A 25315-nucleotide genomic window follows, 5' to 3' on the forward strand; every position below is an offset into this window, starting at 1 on the left:
GGGGAATTTAGCATGAACTGTGTGAGGTTTATTGAGTCTGAAGTTTTATATTGAATTTCTTGGCCTGATTGCATAGCAACTACAAAGTTTGCTATCAAGAGATACTTGGATATTTGCTCATAATAAAAAATTTATCTAGATCCTAATCTCTTTTCTTCTCCTTTACTTTTCTGTTCTTTTCCCCACTTCCAACATTACTACCATGTAAAGAGCTCACTTAAGAAATAATCCCCTAAAGATTAAAACTCCTTCAAGGACATCTTAATATTTAATATTTACAATGAAAGAGTTCTTCCTTTTTGGTGCAAGAAAAGATCATAGCTAAAAATAAGTAAATATTAAAGGCCTAAAGAAAGTGCAATGCATACACATTCAGATTTCTTTTTCTTTTCTAGGAAGGTGGATTATGAACCTTGTTAATTTATGCTTACAGGATAAATTCTTTATTGTGGATCAAAATTTACTTTATCAACTATAAATAAAAGTTGACTGCTATTTAGGATTCTCCTCTGTGGCTGAATTTTGTGTATGCCCAGGTAGTAACTGCAATTATTTTTTAAAATACATTTTTTTATTTTGAAAATAAATGAGGATTCCCTAAAGAACATTATTTCATTCCTTCCCCAGAAGTGAAAGAATAGAAAGGAATAAATCAGTAAGTAAGTCATTTGATTGCATTTATCATAAATGTCTCCCCTTTCTACTGTGCAACTGGAAAAAGTACAAGGCAGTAGTGCTGAACCATTCAGAAAAATGTTATGCTTATTAATGTGTTTAAGACGCTTTGAAAGAGGAAAATAATTTTTCCTTTTATTGGTGCTTTGAAGTTGAACCCAAGAGTAATACATTTGTGATACAAATCACATTAAAAATGAAAATTGATATACTGAATCAATCAAATTAAAGTGTCCAAAGACATAATTTACTGACAATGTGAAGGTAACATATACTAAAGAATTATATAGTACTCTCCACCATGAAATTAAATGAAAATTTGGATTATAGATCAGGATTCCATTGGTGCTAACCAATGTTTACATAAATAGTTGAAAATTTTCTGGTTTTGTATCTAGCATTAACGAAAAGAGTAACAGCATCTATCTTTTTGGAATTCCAGTGTTTGTTTTGTTTTAATTCAACCTTGCCATTAAAAAATTAGAAACTAATTAGAATGTTGGAGACAGGAAAAGTATAGAATTTTTTCCCTATCAGAAACAAAAATTGTTCTTTTCTAGTGTTCAAATTGTTAGTATTGTTATCTCGACTGGTCACTCTTCCATTTCATATGTTAAAATTAAAATGAACCAAAAAAAATTGATTTAGGAAACTCCAGAAATAATTTCATGGATTCCAGCAACTGTCTCTAAGGTTATACTATTTTTTTTTTTTTACTAATTCAAGTAAATCAAAACAATTGTTTGTTTGTTTAAGTTTGTTTATTTTGAGAGAGAGCAAGAATGTGTGAGCAGACGAGGGGCATAGAGAGAGGGGGAGAGAGAATCCCAAGGAGGCTCTGCACTGTGAGGATAAGTCAAATTAAGAATTTGTTCTACTTTAATGTTTTTGGATTGATTTGGCTAGCCATGTTGATCAAATAATTGAACTTATTTGCTAAAAAAAAAAAAAAAAGTGAACAACACAGAATCTCAAGCAGCTATAAGCTAATATAGCCAAGGATTTTTTTAAATGGGAGTCTGATGTGGAAATGTTAATTCCTCATTTGCCTACCCCCAGACAGCCCTTCCAGTTATACCCACTGTCACAGAGAAACATTGTTTCTTCAGCACTTGAAATAAGTAGTGATGATATTAACAGTTGAGTAGTAGAAAGGACACTGGACTTGGAATCCTAAGGACCACACTTAAGTTTCACCATTAAACAGCTCAATGCTATTAAATAAATGACAACATTTCTTGATCACATTTTCTCTGTCAGTTCTAAACTAAAGCTTCCGCTAATGATTATAGAGACTCCTGCAGCTCAAATTCTTGTGGCTTGTTTCAACCATACTTATATACCTAATCCATCTTCTGTCATTTGTAAGATCACTGGCCAAGCAATATTAGGAATGAAAATAAAACTGAAAGAAACTTAATTTTCATTGGAAAAATCAAACTAGAGTTTCTATTTTATTAACTTACTGTATAATCAAGGCAGAGAAAGTGACAGAGACAGAGGAAATAGAGGCAGCACATAAAAATTTAGTTTTTTATATTTCTTTCCCACAATTTTTAGAAATTAAATATCTTCAAGGTCTAGCCTGTAAAGATGCTAAAGAGAAAACCAACATATAAAAATATTTTTGTTATTGGATCAAAACTTAGGAAATAATTTATAAAATTATTAGATATAAAATATTCATATATAATTGAACTTTTATTACAGATGATGGATCAAATATGGTACACTTTAGTATTTTATCCTAATTTTTCTAAAAACATTAAACTAAAATATAGACAATTATAACTTCCTTTATTAGGTACAATGTGTTCTTCATTATGTATTCCTTCTAAAGAACTGGCTTTTGAGTAGTATTTGGTTATGAGGTTTGGGGACTGAAGAACTCCATTAATCTTAGGTCCTATCATGAGCTGAAGAGGAGCTCTCCTATATCATCATTTCAAAGTGACTTCTTATTGCTAACACTAGTTGTTCCATTACAGTTAGAATTAAAGACTAGGGACGCTTGTTTGAAGGAAGCTTAATGTGGTTTTCACATCCAAAGACTGCTAATTTGCCACTGCAAATATATGACTAAGTACAGCAGTTATTCATCATCTTGATGCTACAGCAAAATGAGCATTTGTGACCATGCTATTAAAAAGAACGGAGGGCATTGTTTAATATCTTTTTCTTTTCCCAGACTTCAAGATACATTAAGATACTAAAGAGACACAGTCATGCAGCCTTAGAATATTCAGCGATTTATAAAAAAACAAACAAACAACATTTCAAGGCAGTATAGTGGGAGATAATAAACAATCTATTCATTAAGTCAGTCATTCACATGAAAGGAAATTAAAGTTGTTTATATGTAAATAAATAAGCACACAGACATTGAATCTAAATTGGAAGAGTATTAAACAACTATATAAATGTTTAATTTCTCTATTTCATGGAGTAGCATAAGCTTTTATCCTCTTAAAAAGCTTATAGTGGTTAATATACAAAAGATGGAAGCAAAGATTCTAGGACACTGTACCTTTTGTTATTGTTTTTCAGACAATCTGATCTTTTAAAGAGAAAATTGTCAACTGGATGCCAGATACTTATGTTGTTTGTGTTGTTGATGCTAAAAAAATTAATTAGGCTGAAATGGGGAAAGCAACTAACCTTTACTGAGCATGTAGTGTGAGCCTGGCCCAATGCTAAGTGTTCTAAATTCATTCCATTTAATTTAAGTTCATCAAAAGACCATGAGGAAGGATTTGCTCTTGAAAAAGAAGACAGAGAATTACCTGTAATTTGTATAAAAGCTCCGTGCAGTTAGGCAATAGATAATGCAGAACTCAGAAGTACAACACTGGAGAATACCAAAGTAAAATTATAAAAGAAAAGGGAAGGCTCCCTCCTAAGACTTGAAGAAATGCTCACTTATACCACAGGTCCATTATTCTAATGGGGAGGGTTTGGGAAAAAAATACCAGAACCAAATTAAATATGAATTGTAGCCAGTCTACATAGTTCTCCTTCCACAGCATGGGTCTAGCCACTTAATTATTCTTTAGACGTAATGAATTTTTCAGGTCTTTTTAAAAATAGCCATTTAAACCAATTGTCAGACCCAACTGACAACTATAGTCATCATACTTAGGCCCAGCCTAAATATCCCAGGTAGGCACTTCCTTTCATCCATGCTGCCTTAATAAAAAATTATTCCGTCCTGGTACTAGCAATTTTGTTTGATCCTAGTGAAGAGATAATCATAGAAACAATCTCTTTATTTTAAGAGAATAAGGGTGGGGTGAAAGCTATCTGGGGAGGAAATTAATTATTTAAATATATTAACAATTCAATTTACTGACAACTAGTTTATGTATTTATTGGTTCATCCATAAGTAAATATGGATGGAATACTACTCTATGTCAAGCACTCTGCTAACTTCTAGGTTGCAACTGTGTACAAACTAAGCATGTTCATTTGAAGCTTAGAGTCTAGTAACAGAAGTAGACATTGAAAAACCAACCTCATAAAACCTTAATCTACAATTGTGGGAAGTGCTAAAAGGAAAAGGAAAAGGCCTATGAAAAGGGAGTAGTTAGGAGGAGTGACATAGCCTGCATCAGAAATGAACTAATTTGATGCCATAGAATATTTTTTAAAGAATGTCTGAATTTTGTATCTCATAAGCATATGTTCTGCTTTGTAAATATTCTGTTGGAGAAACCCACTCAATTTAGCAATTCTTTTTTATCTCATACTGGTCTTTCATCATACCAGAATTTCATGGTTTATCTTTTTATTTTTTTTTCCCCAACACCTAACAGCTTGACTGAAGGCTTCACAAGCATTTTATAGGGCAAGATTATGATATAAATTATTCATTCTATAAATGCCTTTCTAAGGAATTTCGCCAATACCAGAGCAACAATATGTGTTTCAGAAATTATTTTCTGGCCCAGTAAAAATAAGTCTCTACCAGGTCATTACAAGCCACATCATTCATAACTCATCTACATGAAGGATGTGTCAGTATTTCCTTGTTGTGTGCTGAGCTTATGTTTCTATTTAGGTAATAATCTTAATAATAATCATAATGATAAAGTATCCCATAATTTCATACTTATTTGAAAGCTCTTATGATTATATGCCTTTAACCAAAGAAACATTCATGATATAACACTTATTGAGCCTTTAAGTGCACATAAGAATCTTCTAAATCAATACAGTTTGATACTCAAGCTTAAAGATCTTGTCTTTCACACCAGCAAATTGCCAATAATTCAAGTGTGTGAGTGTGTGTGTGTCTAATAGGAAAATTCTCTACAATCACATTTAGTGTAATGATTTATATGCTTGATTTCATTACTTCCATCTTATTTCATTTATTCTAATTAGCTATTTTCAGCATTTTTTTCTCTTCTAACAACAACTCTAAATGTAGCATTATTGTATCTACTGTCAAATGGGAGAATTCTGATTTTGATGGAAATACTTTGGGTTTTTAATCTTTGAGTATGATTTCGCTTTTTCATGTTAAGGAAGTATATTTTTAGAAAACACTATTTATATCAAGATTTGATGTTAAATCCTATCAAATATTTGGTACTATATTAAAGTAATTACATTTAATCTTTCTTTGATCTATTGATAAAATGACTGCTGTGTGTCTAATATTGACCATTTGCCTAACCCCGAAAATCTTGGTTGTGGCTTGATACACAATTAATATGTACCACCTTTTCAACTGCATTATTTTATTAGTATTTTTACATCTATAATCACAAGAGAAATTGGTCTTTGGTTAGCTTTTTGTGCTTTCTCAGGTTTAGGTTTCAAACAAGCAGCTTCTGCGACATCGTCACATAAATTCTGCTGGCTGACTTAGTCTTGGACAGGGTTTGCCAAGCAGAATGCAAAGCTATATTCAACACCCTTCCCAATTCACTTCCTCGGCCAGTTGCTCCTGGGCAATGGACACATGAACAACCCTACGTGGCAACCCAAACATCAAGGACACATTAGCTTCCTTAAAAGTTTGACAACTTCTCTACTGCTATCTATGTTCCGAAAGAACTTATTTAGCATTAGATCCACCTGTTACTTGAGGTTCAAATAAAAGGTGATTGTATAACCATTTGTATCCAATACTTTTAATCAAATAATGCTTCTATTACCTTTTATATTTCTTCTATTACTCATATTTTCTAATTAACTTTTTCTGTTGAAATACAACTGACATATAACATTATACTACTTTCAGCTGTACATGATTTGATATTTGTCCATATGCAAAATGATAACAACAGTAAGTCTAATTACCATCCATCACCATACAAAGTTACAAAAAAATTTTTTCTTGTGATGAAAACTTTTTAAGATTTACTATTTTAGCAATGTTCAAATTTACAATACAGTATTATTGACTATAATCACCGTGCTGTATATTACATCCCTATCACTTATTTTATAACTGAAATTCAGAACCTCTTGGCTCCCTGCACCCATTTCACCCACCCCTTAACTCCCGTCCCTTTGGCAAACACCAATCTGTTCTCTGTAGCTATGATTTTGCTTTGTTTTGTTTTTTAGATTCCACATGTAAATGAAATCATATGGTGCTATCTTTGATATATTTCACTTAGCCTAATATCCTCAAGGTCCATCGATATTGTCACAAATGGCAACGTTTCTTTTTTTTAATGGCTCAGTATTCATATATATATATATATATATATATATATATATATATATGAATATATACACATACATATTTTTTTCACATCTTCTTTATCCATTCATCCATCAGTGGACATTTTGGTTGTTTCTAACATGTTGGCTATTGTGAACAATACTGCAAAGAACACAGGGATACATGTATCTTTTCAAATTAGTGTTTTTATTTCTTTGGATAAATTCCCAGAAATTGAATCGCTGGATCATATGGTAGTTCTATTAATTTTTCTGAGAAACCTCCATATTGTTTTGCATACTGACTACATCAATATACATTGTCACTGACAGTACAAGTGTTCCTTGTCTCTGCATCCTCATCACCCTTGTCTTTTTGATAACAGCCCTTCAAACCAGGATGAGGTGACATCTCATTGTGGTTTTGATTTGATTTTCCCTGATGATTAGTGATGTTGAGCATCTTTTCATGTGCTTGGTGGCCACCTATATGTCTTCTTTAGAAAATGTCTATTCAAGTCCTCTGTTCATTTTTTAATAGATTGCTTTGTTGTTTTACTATTGAGTTGTATGAGTTGTTTATATATTTTAGATATTAAACCCTTATGGGATATATCATTTGCAAATATTTTCTTCCATTTCAGAGGTTGCCTTTTCATTTTGTTGATGGTTTCCCTTGCTGGGGAGAAGGTTTTGAGTTTGATGTAGTCTAATTTGTTTATATTTTCTTTTATTACCATTGCTTTTGTAGTCAGATCCAAAAAACCACTGACAAGAGTGATGTCAAGAAACTTACTATTTTTTCTTCTGAAAATTATGGTTTCAGGTCTTAGAGTCAAGTCTTTAATCCATTTTGAATTAATTTTTGTGAATATTTTAAGGCAGTGGTCTAGTTTCATTCCTTTTTATGTGTTGTCCAGTTTTTCCAGCACCTTTTATTGAAGAGACTGCCCTTTCTCATTGTATATTCTTGCCTCCTCTGTTGTACATTAATTGACCACATATGTGTGGGTTTAATGTGGACTCTCTGTTCCACTGATCTATGTGTCTGTTTTCATCCCAATACCATAGTGTTCTGATTACTATGTAATACACTTTGAAATCAGGGAGTATGATGCCTCCAGCTTTTTTTTTTTTCAGGACTGCTTGGCTATTCAGGGTCTTTGTAGTTACATACAAATTTTAAGATTCTTTATTTTATTTGTGAAAAATATCATTGGAATTCTATTAGGTATTGAATTGAATCTGTAGATTGCTTTGGACAATATGGATATTTAAAGAATATTATTTTTCCAATACACAAACACAGAATATCTTTCCATTTATTTGTGTCTATTTTAATTACCCTTCATCAATGTCTTATAATTTTCAGTGTATAAATCCTTCACCTCCTTGGTTACATTTATCCGTAGGTATTTTATTCTTTTTGATGAAATTGTAAATGGGACTGTTTTCTTAATTTATCTAACAATTCATGGTTAGTATGTAGAAACACAACCAAATTTTGTATATTGATTTGTACCCTGCAACTTTACTATATTTGCTTATTAGTTCTAACAGTTTTTTGATGAAGTGTTTTAGGGTTTGTATATATAAACTCATGTCCACAAACAGTGATGGTTTTACTTTGTCCTTTCCAGTTCATATGCCTTTTCTTTCTTTTTCTTGCCTAACTGCTCTGGCTAGGACTACCAATACTATGTAGAATAAAAGTAGAAAGAGTAGGCATATCTGTCTTATTTCTGTTGTTACAGGGAAACTGTTTAGCTTTTCACTACTGTGTATGATGTTAGCTATGGGCTTGTCATACATGGCTTTTATCATATTGGAGTATATTTTCTCTACACTCACTTTGTTGAGTTTTTAACATAAATAGATGCTGAATTTTGTCAAATACTTTTTCTGCATCTACTGAGATGATCGTATGCTTTTATGCCTTCACTTTGTTAATGTGGTGTATTGCACTGACTGATTTGTGAATCTTGAACCATCCTTGCATCTCTGGAATAAATCCCACCTGATCACGTATGATCCTTTTAATGTACTGTTGAATTAAGTTTGCTAATATTTTCTTAAGGATTTTTGTATCTATGTTTATCAGGAATATTGGTTTCTAATTCTCTTTTTTTGTGCTGTCTTTTTCTGTTTTGGTATCAGGGTAATGTTGGCCCCAGGAAATGAGTTTATAAGCATTTCCTCATTTTTAATTTTTTGGAAGAGTTTGAAGAGGTCACATATTAAATCTTCTTTGAATGTTTGACAGAATTCACCAGTCAAGCCATCTGGTCTGGGACTTCTATTTGTTGGGAGGTTTTTGATTAGTAATTAAATTCTCTTATTAGTAATTGGTCTATTCAGCTTTTCTACCTCTTCATGATTCAGTTTTTGAAGTTTGTAGGTTTCTAGGAATTTATCCATTTCTTTTAATTTGTCCAATTTGTTGGCATATAATTGGACATAAATTTCTTATGAAACATTTTTTTCTCCTCTTTAACTTCTGATTTTATTTGAGTCCTCTCTCTTTTTTTCTCAGCCAATTAAAGGTTTGTTAATGTCATTTACTTTTCAAAGAACCAGCTCTTAGTTTCACTGATTTTTTTTTCTATTGCCATTTTAGTATCCATTTTATTTACTTCCACTCTGATCTTTACTATTTCCTTCCTTCTACTGATTTTGGGCTTCTATTACAGACTTTGTTTTAAAGTCTATTTATCTGATATAAATATAAATTCCTTTCTGGGAGGTACTGGTGAGCTGTTAAAAGACCAAGGGAGCATATAAAGATGGCTTCCCTGACCTATGTTCCCTGGAAGCACCTCCAGAGCCTGTAGATGTATGCCAAATCTGAAGCCCATCTCTCAGCCTGAAGTTTCAGGACAATTAAATAGGCTTTTTTCACGGGAAGACTGGGACTCCATTTCAATGTGCTGTCTATGCAGTGCCCTGGGGGTGATAGTCTGCCAAGAACTCTCTCTCCAATTGTTCCAGTCCTATGCGGCGCAGAATACAAACCCTATGACCACCAAATCAGGCAATCTAGCCAGTGTAGACTGTGTGCATCCACTGGCTTTAGTGAAACACAGAGAGAGCACAGGGCCAGGGCATGCCCACCAGCTTTAGGAAGGCAGCAGGAGATTGCAAGGCTGGGACATCCAGCTGTCTTAGCAAGGCATAAGAAGACTGTAAGGCAGGGCATTCCCACTAGCTTCAGTGGGACAGCAAGACAGTGCAGAGCTGGGGTGCACCACCTGCCAACTTTAGCTTTAGCAAGGCAGTATAAGACTGCAGGGTCAGGGAATGCCTGCCAGTTTTAATGAGGCTATGAGAGAGCACAGGATATGCCTACAAACTTTATCAAGCCAGTGTGAAAATACAGGGCTAGGGTGCATCTGCTACCCTTAATAAGACAGTGAGAGACTTCAGGCCAGGAGCATGCCTGCTTTTCAAGGCAGTGTGAGAGCACAGGGCCAGGTCATACCTGCCAGACTTATCGAGGCAGTAGGAGAGCACAGGGCTGTGTTTGCCTGGCAGCTCTATCAAGGCAGTAAGAGAGCACAGGCTGGGGTTCATGCACCAGTTCTAGCAAGGCAGCGGGAGAACACAGGGCTTGGGCATTGGTGGTGGTTTTAGTGAGGGGGCTGGAGAGTGAAGGGGTGGGCATACCCATGAGCTTTAGCAGGGCCGTGGGAGAGTGCTGTGGCTGTACATGCCTAGTGGTGCCAGCAAGGTAGAAGGAGAACACAAAAAAAGGACCTGAAAGTTCCAGAACTAGCAAGGTATTGGGAAAATGCAAAAATGGCAGCCTCTAGTGCTTCTGTCCCTGGAGAGAGTCCCCACAGGCCCTGCCCCTCCAGCAGATGCTCTAAGATTAGCAAATACATCTCCTTCACATATAATCTAGGCACTTTTCAAACTGCCGCTTTTGCATTTGGTCCCAGCATGAGTGAGCCTGTGTATGACCCTTTAAGCTATGAATCTCAGTTCTTTATAGTTTTTAGGCCTCCTGCACATAAGCTTCATTGGTATTCAAAGCCAGACATTTTGGGAGCTCATCTCTCCAGTACAGGGTGTCTGATATGGGTCATGAACCCCTCACTCCTCAGGGAGAAGAAGCTGCATATCTGTGAGATCCCACGTTGGGAGTGGGGTTTCGGTAGGACTGTGACTCTGCCTCTCCTATATATATCAATGTAGCCCTTTTATCCTTTCTTGTGGAGAAGATTCCAACTGGTTTTCAGGTCTTTTTCAGAGGGAATTACTCCATATGTAGTTGTAGATGTGGTGTGTCTGCGGGAGGAGGTAAGTTCAGGATCTTCTGATGCTACCATCTTGGACCATCCCTTTACAGTTTTTTAGACATCTTTTTTAGCCATAGAAAACTTGTAAGAACAGTACAAATAAGTCCAAAATATTTATAATCCAGACTCACCAAATTCCAGTATTTTACAGAATTTGCTTTATCATATTTTTGTACCATTTGAGAGTAGGTTACATACATCAAGTTCTTTAGCCCTTTAATGATTTAATATGGACTACCTAACAACAATAATATCCTCTTTTGTTACCCCAAAGAAGTTAGAAATTTTAGAAAATTTAACACTGATATGATATTTTCATGTAATCTATAGTCCTATTACTTCAATTACCTCAAATCTTTATAGAATTTTCTTTCTTTTGGTACAGGTTCCAGTCTACTATCAGATATTATATTTAGTGAGATGACCCTTTTTGTTTTATTTATTCTTTGTGTTTCATGACATTGACAATTTTGAAGACTATGCCAACTACTTTATAGATCCCTCAATGTGTGCTTTCTGATTTTTTTTCTTCGAGATTAGATTTACATTATGCAACTTGGCTGGAATAATACATATATGATGCTATGTCCTTCTCCAAGTACCACATCCAGCAGTACCCACTGCTCCTAACTAGGGGTGTTAATTTTGATCACTTCTTGTCTATCTGTTTTCTCTACTGTGTAGTTACTATTTTTCTTTTTTTATTAGTAAATAATTTGTTGGTAGATAGTTTGGGACTATGTAAATATATGTTCCTCATTAAGATCTCCCACTCCCAGAATCTATTAATTATTCTTATCTAAGTTAAGTTTTATTATTATGGTTGTAAATTGAGGTTTTTAAACTCCATCATTCTTTCCATATTTGTTTTTTTTTTTCTCATTCTGTGCTTGTCATTCTCAACACTTAAAAAAAAAGTGGAACCTTTTATTTGAGCAAGATGTCAACCGGTCTATGCCTTAGCTTCCTCATCCTGGAATAGTCAAGAGTTATATTTCTTAGGGTTTATACGAAATTGAAACAAGACAATGTGTGTAAGTATATTAACATAGTGGTTAGTATAAAGGAGCATACCATAAATGTTAGTCTCCTTGATTTTTTTCTGTCCAATGGATAGTTTATTTATTTACTTTAAAAGTTCCTGCTTCATTTAACATATAATAAACATTCAATAAATGATAATGTTCTAAAAATTATCTCTAGATAAAAATCATCCTGCAAATTATGCGATTTCATCTCCTTTAAATTAAGCACAATGCCAACATGACCATTTATTAAAATAACTATAGCTTTGTCTGATACCAATCTTTAGATTTTCCTGATCACTACATGTGGAGTTTCCACAATTCTGTGTTACTAGAAAAGTCAATACAAAGTTCAATTGCAGTCTTGGAAATAGGTTTTATTATGTTTTAATTTTAGATGTTTCTTTAATTTCTGTTCTGTTTCTAAAGAAAGAGTCAATTACACTGTTCCTGGTATTATTTCTACTCTCTTACTCAATATTTTCTATTATTTATTTTTCTAAATATAAAATTCCATTTGTGGTAACCCCCAAGGTCATGGTTTTCAGAAACAGAAAGACCGAAATAAGTATGTGTAAAATATTGGTCTCACATACCATATTAGCCAGCAAACCACAAAAATCCAATAGGGGTTTGTAAAGGGCACACATATTTTAAAGGTCCCAGAATCATCATTGATATCAAATATCTCTGTGCCCCTTATCAATTTGCCTTAGGCCTTTTGCTAAAAACCACACAAATCAGTCAATACCACACAAGCCTTTGAACATTTGCTTCTCCTCTGGTTTTATGAATATGAATCATAATAAGCCTGGGGAAAATTCGTTCCTCTGTCACCACTGTGCTAGTTTTCCTAAAAGTTACACCCATGAGTAATATATAAATGCGATGTGTTTTCTTTCTAGTAAAGAAACATTTTAAGGAGTGACATCAGCAAAATGGCAGTACAAGAATTTCTAGCACTGACTTTCCCTTGACCTATAAAAAACATCAATTTTAACCACACATGAAAATACCTTAACAAAAGCCAAGGATTTTAGGTAAAGAATTATAGTACCTTGGTGAAGCAGATAATTTTAAAAAAGACACACTGAGGAAGGTAGAAAAGAGATTCACATTATCCCCACCACTCTTTCCCCAAGCTGTAACACCCATCTCTGAGAAAGACACCCTCCCTCTTGAAAAAAGAGAGTGAAGTGAAACTTGACTTTATCATGAACCCCAGAAGCAGTCTACTCTGGCACCAGGCTGGTTCCATAGTCCTGATCCTCTGGCTCACCTGAGTACTAGACTGATAGTCCCCACTGATCTAGACTATAGACCAGCTCTCTTAGACCTGTGCTTCTGGCTTGCTGAAACACCAGACCAACCCCCACAGACCAAATGTGCAGACACACATTTGAACCCAACACAACACCCACCACAGTGGTCTCCAACACCTGGTTAGCCCCCCTGGATCTAGGATCCAGGTCTACCCCCTCAGATTCAAGCACCAGACCTGTCCACCAAAGACCAAAGGACTCTAGCAGCAAGCTCTGCTGCCTCAGACACCATGAGACAGACCACCTAGAGTCTCTGCAAGGGCTGATTAGTGAAGGCATTTACCTCTGGAGCCAGTCTGTAAAGAACTGAAAGAGGTACCTATTTCTGCAAATGCACAGTAAAGCTGTAGGATACAAAATCAGTATACAAAAATCAGTTGCATGAACTATCTAAAAAATAAAGAAAGAAAACAATTCCATTTACAATAGCATCAGAAATAATAAAATATTTGGGAGTAGATTTAACCAAGGAGGTGAAAGATCTGTACACTGAACATTACAAGATGCTGATAAAATAAAGAAGGAAATAAATGGAAAAATATCCTGTGTTCATGGATCAGATGAATTAATATTGTTAAAATGTCCATTCTACCCAAGGTCATCCACAGATTCAGTGCAATCCTTATTAAAATTCCAATGGCATTTTTCACAGAAACAAAAAAAATCCTAAAATTTGTACAGAACCATACAAGACCTCAAATAGCCAAACAATCCCAAGATAAATGAACAAAACTGGAAGTATCACACTTTCTAATTTCCAACTTTATTATTAAAAAAAAAAGCTATAGTAATCAAAACAGTATGGTACTGTCATAAAAATAGACATATAGACCAATAAATAGAATTGAGAGCCCAGAAATAAACTTACACATATAGTCAACTGATATTTGGCAAGGGAGTTAAGAATACTCAAATAGAAAAACATAGTCTCTTTAAGAACTGGTGCTGGGAAAACTGAATAATCACAAGCAAAAGAATGAAACTAAACCCGAACTTAAACGACTTACAAAAATCAACTTGAAATGGATTAAAGACTTAAACGTAAGACTTTAAATTGTAAAACTACTAGAACAAAAAGAGGAAAAAACTCCTTGACCTTGGTCTTGGCAACAATTTGTTTGATATGACACCAAAAACACAAGCAACAAAAGAAAAATAAACAAGTAGAACTACATCAAACTAAAAAGCTTCCACACAGGACACCTGGGTGGCTCAGTAAATTAAGCATCTGACTTTGGTTTAGGTCATAATTTCATGGTTTGTGATTTTGAGCCCTGCACCAGGCCTTCTGCTATCAACAGAGCCTGCTTCAAATCCTCTGTCCCCCTCTCTCTCAGACCCTCCCCCACCACCTCTCTCTCTCTAAAAAATAAACATTAAAACCTGAACAAAACCTGAACAAAAATCTTTTCTTCCTTTTTAACTACCTACAATTCATTTATCTCCTTGTTGAATTAATTCTTTCCAAAGTTTTGCCACTGAATGTATGTACCCTCTATCCAATGCCATTCCCATCTGTATATATTGGTAGCCTCATTCACACCAGGTGATAGTGTGCTGCATAAATAGCTTAGTTTCCTTTACCTCCTGATTTGACCTGATCAGTAGGACTACTTTGGGCTTATTCACATCAAGTTTACATTTGTAGAACCAAGGCACTGGCCCAGGACTTCTAAAAATTTTTTTAATGTTTATTTATTTTTGAGAGAGAGAGAGAGTGTGTGAGCAGGAGAGGGGCAGAGAGAGAGAGGGAGACACAGAATCTGAAGCAGGCTCCAGGCTCTGAGCTGTCAGCACAGAGCCCAATGCAGGGCTCAAATTCACTGACTGCAAGATCATGACCTGAACCGAAGTCAGATGCTTAACTGGCTGAGCCACCCAGGAGCTCCTGGCTCAGGACCTCTAAAAGAACCATCTCTGTCTAGAGAATTCTGCCACTCTGCCTCCCTCCTCACACTGGACTGGAAATCTGTGGTCCTCTTTCATGCCCAGACCAAATGATCATCTTCCATTCCCACTATGAAAGAGGATTTGTAGACTTTGCTCCTCTCCTGGGAGCCACCTCTAGACCTGATCTAATCATTTCTTTTACTCCCTTACCCCTGATGGTCATAAAAAGGAAAATGGAACTCTGGGGATAGCACCGATTTATGTCTCAAAAAACATAATTCTACTGTCTCATAACAGGACAAAGTTCAAGCTCTTTCGATAAGCACAAATTGAGGGAAACAAAAACAAAAATAGATCTAGTTCAGTTAATGTGTGTACACATTAAGTCTCTTTATCTTTTAGCTGGTAATGGGAAATACTTAAGTAGACACCAGTTAAGCACATGATGCTTTGCATTCCAATCAATTTGCTTAAAAGGATAGTGAGACATTCATCAACACACTCTAAGATATATATAACCCTACAATAATGAAAAAAGTACTTTGGTCCCTGAGGTTTCTGCAGTCGGCTCTTTTATAGCTCCATGTTCCTATGGTACAAATACAAGTGACCCAGTGGCATCCTTTAAAGATTTCCTATGGTCAGGGTGCCTGGGTGGCGCAGTCAGTTAAGCATATGACTTTGGCTCAGATCATGATCTCACAACTTGTGAGTTTGAGCCCCACATCAGGTTCTGTGCTGATAGCTCAGAGCCTGGAGCCTGCTTCGGATTGTGTGTCTCCCTCTCTCTCTGTCCCTCCCCTGCTTGCACTCTGTCTCTATCTCTCTGTCTCTCTGTTTCTCTCTCTCAAAAATAAACAAAACATTAAAAAATGTTTTTTACATAAAATAAAAAATAAAAATTTCCTGTGGTTTTTGCTCTCAGAAGGCAAAGGCATTCACTTTAGATTTTGCCCCAAAATACAACAAGCTGGAAGCCAATGTCTCCTCAGGTGGAAGGAACTATTATTGTTCTGTCTCCATTCCCCTAGAGGAATAAAATTCAACCTCCAATAAATCCATGGAAGTTAAATAAATGTTTGCTAAAAATAACACTGGAATTTGGAATTCATTATTAGGTATTTGCTATAATGGATTTGTCAGACTGTTCCTTGGATAAATCTTCTGATTAGCAGGAGAAATGCAGCAATTTGGAAATTGCCATGATTAACCTGATTTCTAAGTTGCCAACATGTTCTATGCTATATGTCTTTTTCCAACTTTGAAGCTAACAAGCCTTTCCACAAAAAAAAAAAAAAAAGGAATTTCCATGCATTTCATCACTTTAACACATGATTATTTATCACATAACTTCATTTGATTCTCATGAGTGAGATCTGCATACATTACTCTGGAATAATCTGCATAAACTGTAAACTGCCATACAAATACATACTATCATCCTCATTGCTAATGTCATCATCATCATCATCATTATTCATAACAATCTGTCACTTTCTCTCCAGAATTTCCCTGTGAATCACTATTTCATCTCCTGTACATAGTCACTGCCCTTCTAGACCCTTATTGCCCCATGCCTAAATATCACAATTTGTTGTGAACATTTTTTTCTAATTCCTTAATATCCCAGTCCCCAATCCATCCTACACAGGATTACCAGATTTATCTTGCTAAAAAAATGCATTCACTGTATTTCAAAAACTCTAATTCAATATTCTTGAGAATATACCACATGTAAACATTTACTATGAGGAAAGCAAAGGTGAACAAGACAGAAAAACAAAAATGTACACACAAATTAGTAGAGTTCTAGAAAGAACTTATAGGTAACAGAGCAGAATTAAAACACAGTGCTGTGGAAACTCATATATGGTAAGGTTTACTTTGCACTGAGTAGATTTGGAAATGTTTAATTGAGGTGGTGGGATCTGGAGACAGCTTCAAAGGGTTGAATGAATTTTGAAAGGTAGAGATAGGAAGGGAGAGCTACAGAAGGAGGAAATTGTGATAGAGGCACTCGAGCAGAAGAGTAGAAAGTATATACTACCAACAGCAATTGAACAATTATGCTGAGAACACAGAGTGTGTGTGAAGCAGTGACTCTCATGTTGATTTCTACTGTAGATCACATAGCCTCCTCAGACCATCTACTATGCAGCCCTCAGATTAGAAATAATAGGCAGACAGTTTTACAAATAGAGGAAAAATTAGGGTTCCTTTATTCTTTTACATCACATGTTGGGTGAGGATTTTAATTTTACAAAACCAAAATTTTTAACTTCTCTTAAAATGGAACAAAGCAGTTTCCAAGAGAGATATCCTTAGTTCTTGAAGAGAGCAAACAGTGATTGAAGTGACTAATAAAAAGTTGGAGACAGTTGCCTTCCCTATAATTTGGTTTCTTGCTACTCTGTGAGCTCAGTATAATAGCCTGCCTCTGCTTCCAAAAGTCACAAGCAACCACTTGCACCTCCAGGCAAGAAACGGGTCATGTTCTCTTTTCAGCACTGCTATTTGCCTTCGCATTTTACTGTACAACTCTGACACAGATCACTCCCACTGCCTAATCTCCAGTTGCTGTACATCTGTGTACACAAAAATGTGGAATGAAAAATACCTAACAATTTATCTCATTTTTTTTTCTGATTCTTGTTTTAAGTTTCTCATTATCTGCTCTTTGCAATTTATTTTTTTATTTTTATTTTTTGCTCATATCAAAACCCATGTTATCACGCATATGGCAAGAATTTAAACACAGAACAATTCTTTACTTGAATTAAGTTTATGGATATTGAATGAGGACAGGACTTATGTAAAAAGGCTGAAACTAGGTTCAGAAGAGAGAAGAAATCCTGTTCTTGGTGCTCCTTAAATACCAAATGATAAAAGACTGACGTCTGACTAAAGGAAAACTATTTAAGTCCTCAACTGGGAATTCCTTGTTGTTTTATATTAAACAAAACAAGACCAACAAAAAATCCAATTCCTTGTCAACAAAGTAGCTAAAAAAAAATTCTTTGTTATCATCTTGCTGCTGCTTCTTCAACTTTTTAATTTTTTTCTTGTGTTTCATGTTGTCCTTATTCACTAGCATCTGCCCATCCTACCTGCTACTGTTTCAGGGCTCTTGATGGAGCTACTTCTTGGTCTTTCTTTTCATCAGTGCTTGGAAAACCATGCTTATATAAAAAATCCTTATAAGTTTATTACTCTCACGTGTCCAAAGGGTTAAATTAAGCCTACTTCTCCATCTAGAGCATACTTTCATCACCAGATTGTATAAGAACACTCTTTTGATGTATTTATTTAATTATTTCCTTTTATTGCCAGTCTCATGTATTTTGAAATACTTTAATATTAATGCATTCTATAAAAATATGTATTGTAGTTTGGTGTGCATGATTTTTTTTTATCTCCATTACAGTTTGTTCTATAGCTCTCATTGTAGATCTTAGGCATAAAATGACTGCTTGAGAGCAAGAATTCTGCAGCCAGATTGCCCAACTTCAAATCCAAGCACATATACTTACTGTATAGCATTATATACTTCAATTTCTTCACCTGTAAAATGTGGATAATAATACATCACAGGGTAATTATGAGCTCAGAACACTAATTGGCAGGTAGTAAATACTACAGAAGTGCTACCTACTGTTATTAAGATTATTGCTATTTTTATATGATATTGTTTCATAAAATCTATCCATGTTGCTATGTATAGCTGGGCTATTGCTTCTAACTGCTGTATCCTAGCCCATAGTTTGTTTCCACCATGTTTTATTTCTCTATTCTTCCAGCTAAACTGCCTCCAAATCGACACCATAACAAACAATGCCCCCAAGGGTCTTTGTAAAAACACTTCTGTGGTATATAGCCAGGAGCAGTATTGTTATATTATAGGTCACCTATACATTTAGTCTGAGTAAATACTCTCTGGCTGAACCCAGAATAGCTGCCCCGCCCACTAGTAATACATATTTTATAGTACCACTAGTAATTTCTTCAGTCCCTCTAGTAATGTAAGCCTTCATGCATCCTTACGTTCCTAAATTTGCATTATTCGTTGCCAATATGATGATTATAAAGGGATGTTCCACTGTTGTTTCAACGGCATTTCTCTAAATACCAATGAGAATGAACATCTCTTTAGATGCCTGACAATGTTTGTAGTATTTTTTCTGTGTAACCTATTCTTACCTTTGCCTATATTTCATTGTGGTTAAATTCTTTGCATTATAGACATTTGTCTTATCAGTTTAGACACTGCAAATAATTTTCCCATTCTTATGCCTGTCTTAATTTTTTATAATGCCCATAAATAAAAAGAAATCTTTAAATTTTATGTAATGAAATTAATCCATCTTTTACCTCATGATTTGTGCTTCTAAGGTTTTCTCGGTGAGGTCTTTCCTCCACCTTAGATGACAAAAATAGTCTCCTACATTAGAATCTATTAATTTTGCAGGATTAATCTACCTGAAATTCAACTTCGTGGTGTTAAGTGGAAATTGTTTTATTTTTCCATTAGAGTAAGCCAAGTTTTTCCAACATTATTTACTAAGCAATCTGTTCTTTCTTTGTTAATTTGGGGTGAGATAATTTCTATGAAACACTACATGACCAAATCCTAGATGCTTGCTATATGAAGAGTATTATAATATTCAACTCTGTATATTTCTCTCTAAGCAGATCACAGAGCTCTTTGAGTCAGATATGCACCCGAAGCTTTCATGCTTAGTCACCCCATTTGAAATTTATGTGAGCATTTATTTCATTAAGCTCACGTGGAAGAATAAACTCAAAGCAAATATTCATTTTGCCTTCCCACTCCCTCTCAGAGACGGGTCTGCTGATTTAAAGGACAGACTTAAACAGGGCCTAGTTTGGCCTTTGATTTGGATTCCATTTCTGAGCAGTGGCCTTCAGTGTTTTTTATGTACAAATTTATTTGAAGTCTGTCCTGCATTTCTATTCCTCTAGCCATTGCTGCATCTTTCCCTTCTGCTCTCTACCTCATTCATTCAACAAATTTTAAATGGCTGTTAAACATTAGGCAAAGTATGAATACCAGTTTAACTGTATCAGCAGTATAGTGCAAAACTGAACAACACAGACAGGGTCTCTAACCCAATGGAGTTAACAGTGAGGAATAAGTTCATTAAGTGAGTAACTAAATATGTATATAAATTTCAAACTGTGACTAGGTGTTGAAAAGGACATCTATAAGGTACTATGTGTGACTGTAATGGGGAAGAAGGAGCCTCACTTAGATTAGAAGTTAACAAAGGCATTTTTAAGTAGTGGAATTTAAACTGTGGACTGATTAAGATGTAGGAATTTGCCACAAGGAGCAAGAGCAGGCAGAGGAGCTGGATGTGATGGTCCTAAGAGGGGAAAGAAGTTGATTGTATCGAAGTCTGAGGCCCTGCAAGAGTTCCAGGTGGATACCAGGAATGCTTTATATTGTGTTCTGGGCCATGGTTGGAGGTAACTGGAATTTGAACTAAATGAATATTTCTAAAATGAAATTCTTGGGGCGCCTGGGTAGCTCACTCGGTTAAGCGTCCAACTTGATTTCAGATTAGATCATGATCTCACAGTTTATGGGATGGAGCCCCATGTCAGGTTCTGTGCTGACAGCATGGAGCCTGCTTCAGATTCTCTCTCTCCCTCTCTCTCTGCCCCTCCCCAGCTTGCTCACTCTGTTTCTCTCTCTCAAAATAAATAAATATTAAAAATTTTTAATAAAAAAATTAAAAATTAAAAAAAATAAATAAATAAAATGGAATTCTCACCAAGATCAGGATTCTATGGAGGTTCTAGGACACTTGCAGATTAAATAATTTTTTTAAAGATCTTTGATATTTGTAGATATTCCCTATAATGAGAGTCCTAAATCAGAATATAAAGGGGAAAAAGAAAGACAGTTCTTCCACTGGGGATATAAATAAAGAGAATGTTACTACCAACCTAACTATGAAGAAAAGCCAGACAACCTATATCATATTACCTTTATTTCAGCCTCTCAGAGGGCCAAGATTTCAAAACAACCAAGAATTCAGAATTCCAGAGTGTAACAAGCTCTTCCAAGGAAAATTGGGAATCACAAACTGTTTCAGTCTTGGCAGAGCATGGGAGAAAGAAATGGCAACCACAAAACTGAGAAGGAAACAAACTTTTTACAAATCTTAAAGGCTTATTAAAGGCTAGCATCACAATTTAGAATCCCCAGGAGCCAAAGATACAAAAAGAGTCTGCAAACACTTACCAGCGATTTAAGATGCTCTACCAGTTACTCACAAAAAAGACTGAGGGCAGTGCAGGAGACCTGGGATAGCTGCTCTCTTGGGCATAGGCATAGAGGTATGCAATCACTCAGCTATAGCATGGGTAACTGGCACAAACCTAAGAGTCTTCTAGACTTGACTTATCATACAAAATAAAACCCTCACATTGACTTTCCTCTTACCCCATAAAAATGTTGGAGAGGGTCAGAAATAAATCCCATGTGGCCTTAGGAAAAAACCAGAAAGCACTCTTACCTGCAAATCCCATGAAATTGACTTCATTTGCTGGGGGAGGGGTAGAAAACCCACACTACCCAACCTGCATTGAACCTAAGCAAAAACCATGTATCACTGGGGTAAGGACAGGAAATGCATTCATACTCATGATCTCAAGCTGGCCCAAAGCAGAGATCTGCTGCACTAAGGGAAAAGTAGATAATTTATTGTACCCAAGACTCTTTAAAGACACAAAGTAGGGATCAGGTGCCATAGAGAATAAGGTGAGTAATATTAATCAAGCTCTCTCCTCAGGCTAGGAACACAAAGCCTTACTAAGACTATGACTGAAGGAGAAAAACACAGGCCTTCTCTCCTGCCACTACTAGTAGTCTTGAAGCAAATGAGAAAAAATGGCACTCTACTACTGGAGGAGGTAAAAGGGCTGAAAGAAACCCATTTGTGGTGCAGGCATGCAAATCTTGCTAAAAGCTGAGAGTGGATTTAAAATGAATGGGGAACATTCAAACCACCACCACTTCCACCTCTACCATGTAAAACCAGGACGTGCACTAAGGACAAAATAACAGCAGCCTTCTACTATAAGAATCTGAAGTCTGTTGTACATTCGAATAAGCATAGGAATAACAAAATTCAGTGACTTTACTGAAATTAATCAAACTCCCTCTACTATCAATAGCCTGATAGGAAAAGAGATCTGACCATTTCAAGATATAAACACTATTTACCTTTGTTTTTACTGATTTTTCCACATATAATATCAGCAATAAAAAATTAGCAGACAGAAATATCAGCAATGATAATAGATCCATTGTCAAGAAATAAAGTAATAAAAAGAAACAGACCCAGAGATGATGCAGATGTTGGCACCATTAGAGACTTTAAAATGAATATGATTAAAAGTCAAAGTATAGATGAAATGAACAAACTCTTAGAAGGAATAGATAATCCTAACAGCCCTCTATCTAGTAAAGAAATGGAAACTTCTCTGAAAGAAAACTCCAGGATGAATAAACAAAATAAAAGAATTAATTTTAGGTAATACTATTTCATAAAGTGGGTGAGTGGGGAATACCAGCCAATTCATTTTATTAGGTCAGTATAACCCTATCACTAAAAACAGAAAAAGACATTACAAAAAAAGAAAACTACAGACAAATATACTTCATGAATACAGATGTAAAAATACTTTTTAAAGTATTAACAATCAAATCCAACAACATATAAAAAGAATAATAGATCACAAGGAACTTAGGTTTATCCTAGGAAACTAAGGTTGGTTTAACATTGAAAAACATCAATGTAATTCACCATATTAACATACTGACAATGTCCATGACCATCTTTATAGATTCAGAAAAAAAATTTAACAAAATTCAACATCCATTCATAATTAAAATTCTCAAAAAACTAGAAACAGAAACTAATTTCCTCAACTCTACAAAGGGCATCTAAAATAACTACAAATATATGCACAACGGTCAAAGGCAGAATTCTTTTCAACCTAAGATCAGAAACATGTCTCACTCCTAGTGAACACTGAATTGCAGTAAGAATTTAAGGGGAAAAAAAGCATGCAGATCAAAAAAGAAGAAATAAAACTACCCCTCTTCACAGACAACATGATTATTTACACAGTAAATCCCAGGGAATCTACAACAAAACCATCAGAACTAATAACTAAATTTAAGTAAGGCCTCAAGTAAGTATTTTAAAAACAACTGCATTTTCATATGCTAAAAACAAACAATTGGAAATTGTAATTTTGAAAACAATATCATTTACAGTAGCATCAGAAAAACAAGAAAGTAAGATAAATTTCACAAAACATGTACAATGCCTGCACACTGAAAACTAAAACACCAGTGAGAGTATTTAAAAAGACATGAATAAATGGAGAAATACACTGCATTCATAAATTAGAAGACTTGCTCCATTAAAATGTCTGTTCCCCACAGATTAATCTAGCAATTAAATATAATCCCAATCAAAATGTTAGCGACACATGAAAAAATGCTCCACATCACTCATCATCAGGGAAATACAAATCAAAACCACAATGAGATACCACCTTATACCTGTCAGAATGGCTAACATTAACAACTCAGGGAACGACAGATGTTGGCAAGGATGCGGATAAAGAGGATCTCTTTTGCATTGTTGGTGGGAATGAAAGCTGGTGCAGCTACTCCGGAAAACAGTATGGTGGTTCTTCAAAAAATTAAAAATAGAACTACCCTATGACCCAGCAATTGCACTACTAGGTATTTATCCAAGGGATTCAGGTGTGCTGTTTCAAAGGGACATATACACCTCAATGTTTATAGCAGCACTATCAACAATAGCCAAAGTATGGAAAGAGCTCAAATAAATGTCCATCACTGGATGAATGGATAAAGAAAATGTGGTATACATATACAATGGAGTATTACTCAGCAATCAAAAAGAATGAAATCTTGCCATTTGCAACTACATGGATGGAACTGGAGGGTATTATGCTAAGCGAAATTAGTCAGAGAAAGACAAATATCATATGATTTCACTCATATGAGGACTTTAACAGACAAAACAGATGAACATAAGGGAAAGGAAACAAAAATAATATAAAAACAGAGAGGAGGACAAAACAGAAGAGACTCTTAAATATGGAAAACAAACAGAGAGTTATTGGAGGGATTGTGGGAGGAGGGATGGGCTAAATGGGTAAGGGGCATTAAGGAATCTACTCCTGAAATCATTGTTGCACAATATGCTAACTAATTTGAGTGTAAATTTAACAAAATAAAATTTTTAAAAAATGCTAGTAAGCTCTTTTGTAGAAATTAACAAACTAACTCTAAAACGTATATAATAATACATAGTATCTACCTAAAATTTCCAAATCAATTTTAAAGAATAACAAAACTGAAGGCCTAGAACTAGCTGTTTCAAGATTTCATAAAAAGCTATAGTAACTAAGATTGTTGTTTTGGTGTAAGGATAGACAGAGGCCAATGAAAGAGGATAAAGAGAGGACCAATGTACAAGATCAGTTGATTTTCAATAAAGATGCCCAAGTAACTCAATGGGAAAAGAAAGTCTTTTCAATAAATGGTGCTGGAACAATTGGATGTCTATATGCAAATATAAACTTCAGTCACACTTTCTAACAATATAAAAGTTAACCCTAAATGGATCACAGATCTAAATGTGAGAACTCTAACTATAAAGCTTCTAAAAGGCAATATAGAAAACTTTTGTGACTTTAAGTTAGGCAAATATTTCTTAGATAAGACACACAAAGCACAAAACATAATAAAGAAAAATATATCTGACTTCATCAAATTTAACTTTTCTTCTTCAAAAACCCATCAAATAAGGGAAAAACAAGATTTAGATGGAGAAAATATTTATAAAACTCATATGTGATAAAGAACTTGTATCCAAAATAAGTAAAAAAAATTCTTACAACTTAATAACAAAAGAACCTGATACAAAACATGTAAAATATCTTTATAGACACTTTGCTGAAGAATATATGTGAGTAGAAAGAAAATAAGCAGATGGAAAGATTCATAACATTATTAGTCATTATGAAAATGAAAATTTAAAATCACAATATTGCACATCTATAACAAAAACTAAAATTGAAAAGACCTATATTATTAAGTGCTGGCAATAATGCAGAATGACTGTAACTTATGTATCACTGATAATAGTACAAAATGGTACAGTGCTTTGAAAAAGTTTGGTATTTTCATATCAATTTAAACATACAGTTATCTTAACCCAGTAACCCCTCCTAGTTATTTACCTAAGAGAAATAAAACATATCCACACAAATACCTCTGCTCAAATGTTCATAGTAGATTTAGTCATAATATCCAAAATTAGAAATAATCAAATGTTAATTAATCACTGAAAG

The sequence above is a fragment of the Prionailurus bengalensis genome, chromosome B2 (assembly GCF_016509475.1).
Source record: "Prionailurus bengalensis isolate Pbe53 chromosome B2, Fcat_Pben_1.1_paternal_pri, whole genome shotgun sequence".
Lineage (NCBI taxonomy): Eukaryota > Metazoa > Chordata > Mammalia > Carnivora > Felidae > Prionailurus > Prionailurus bengalensis.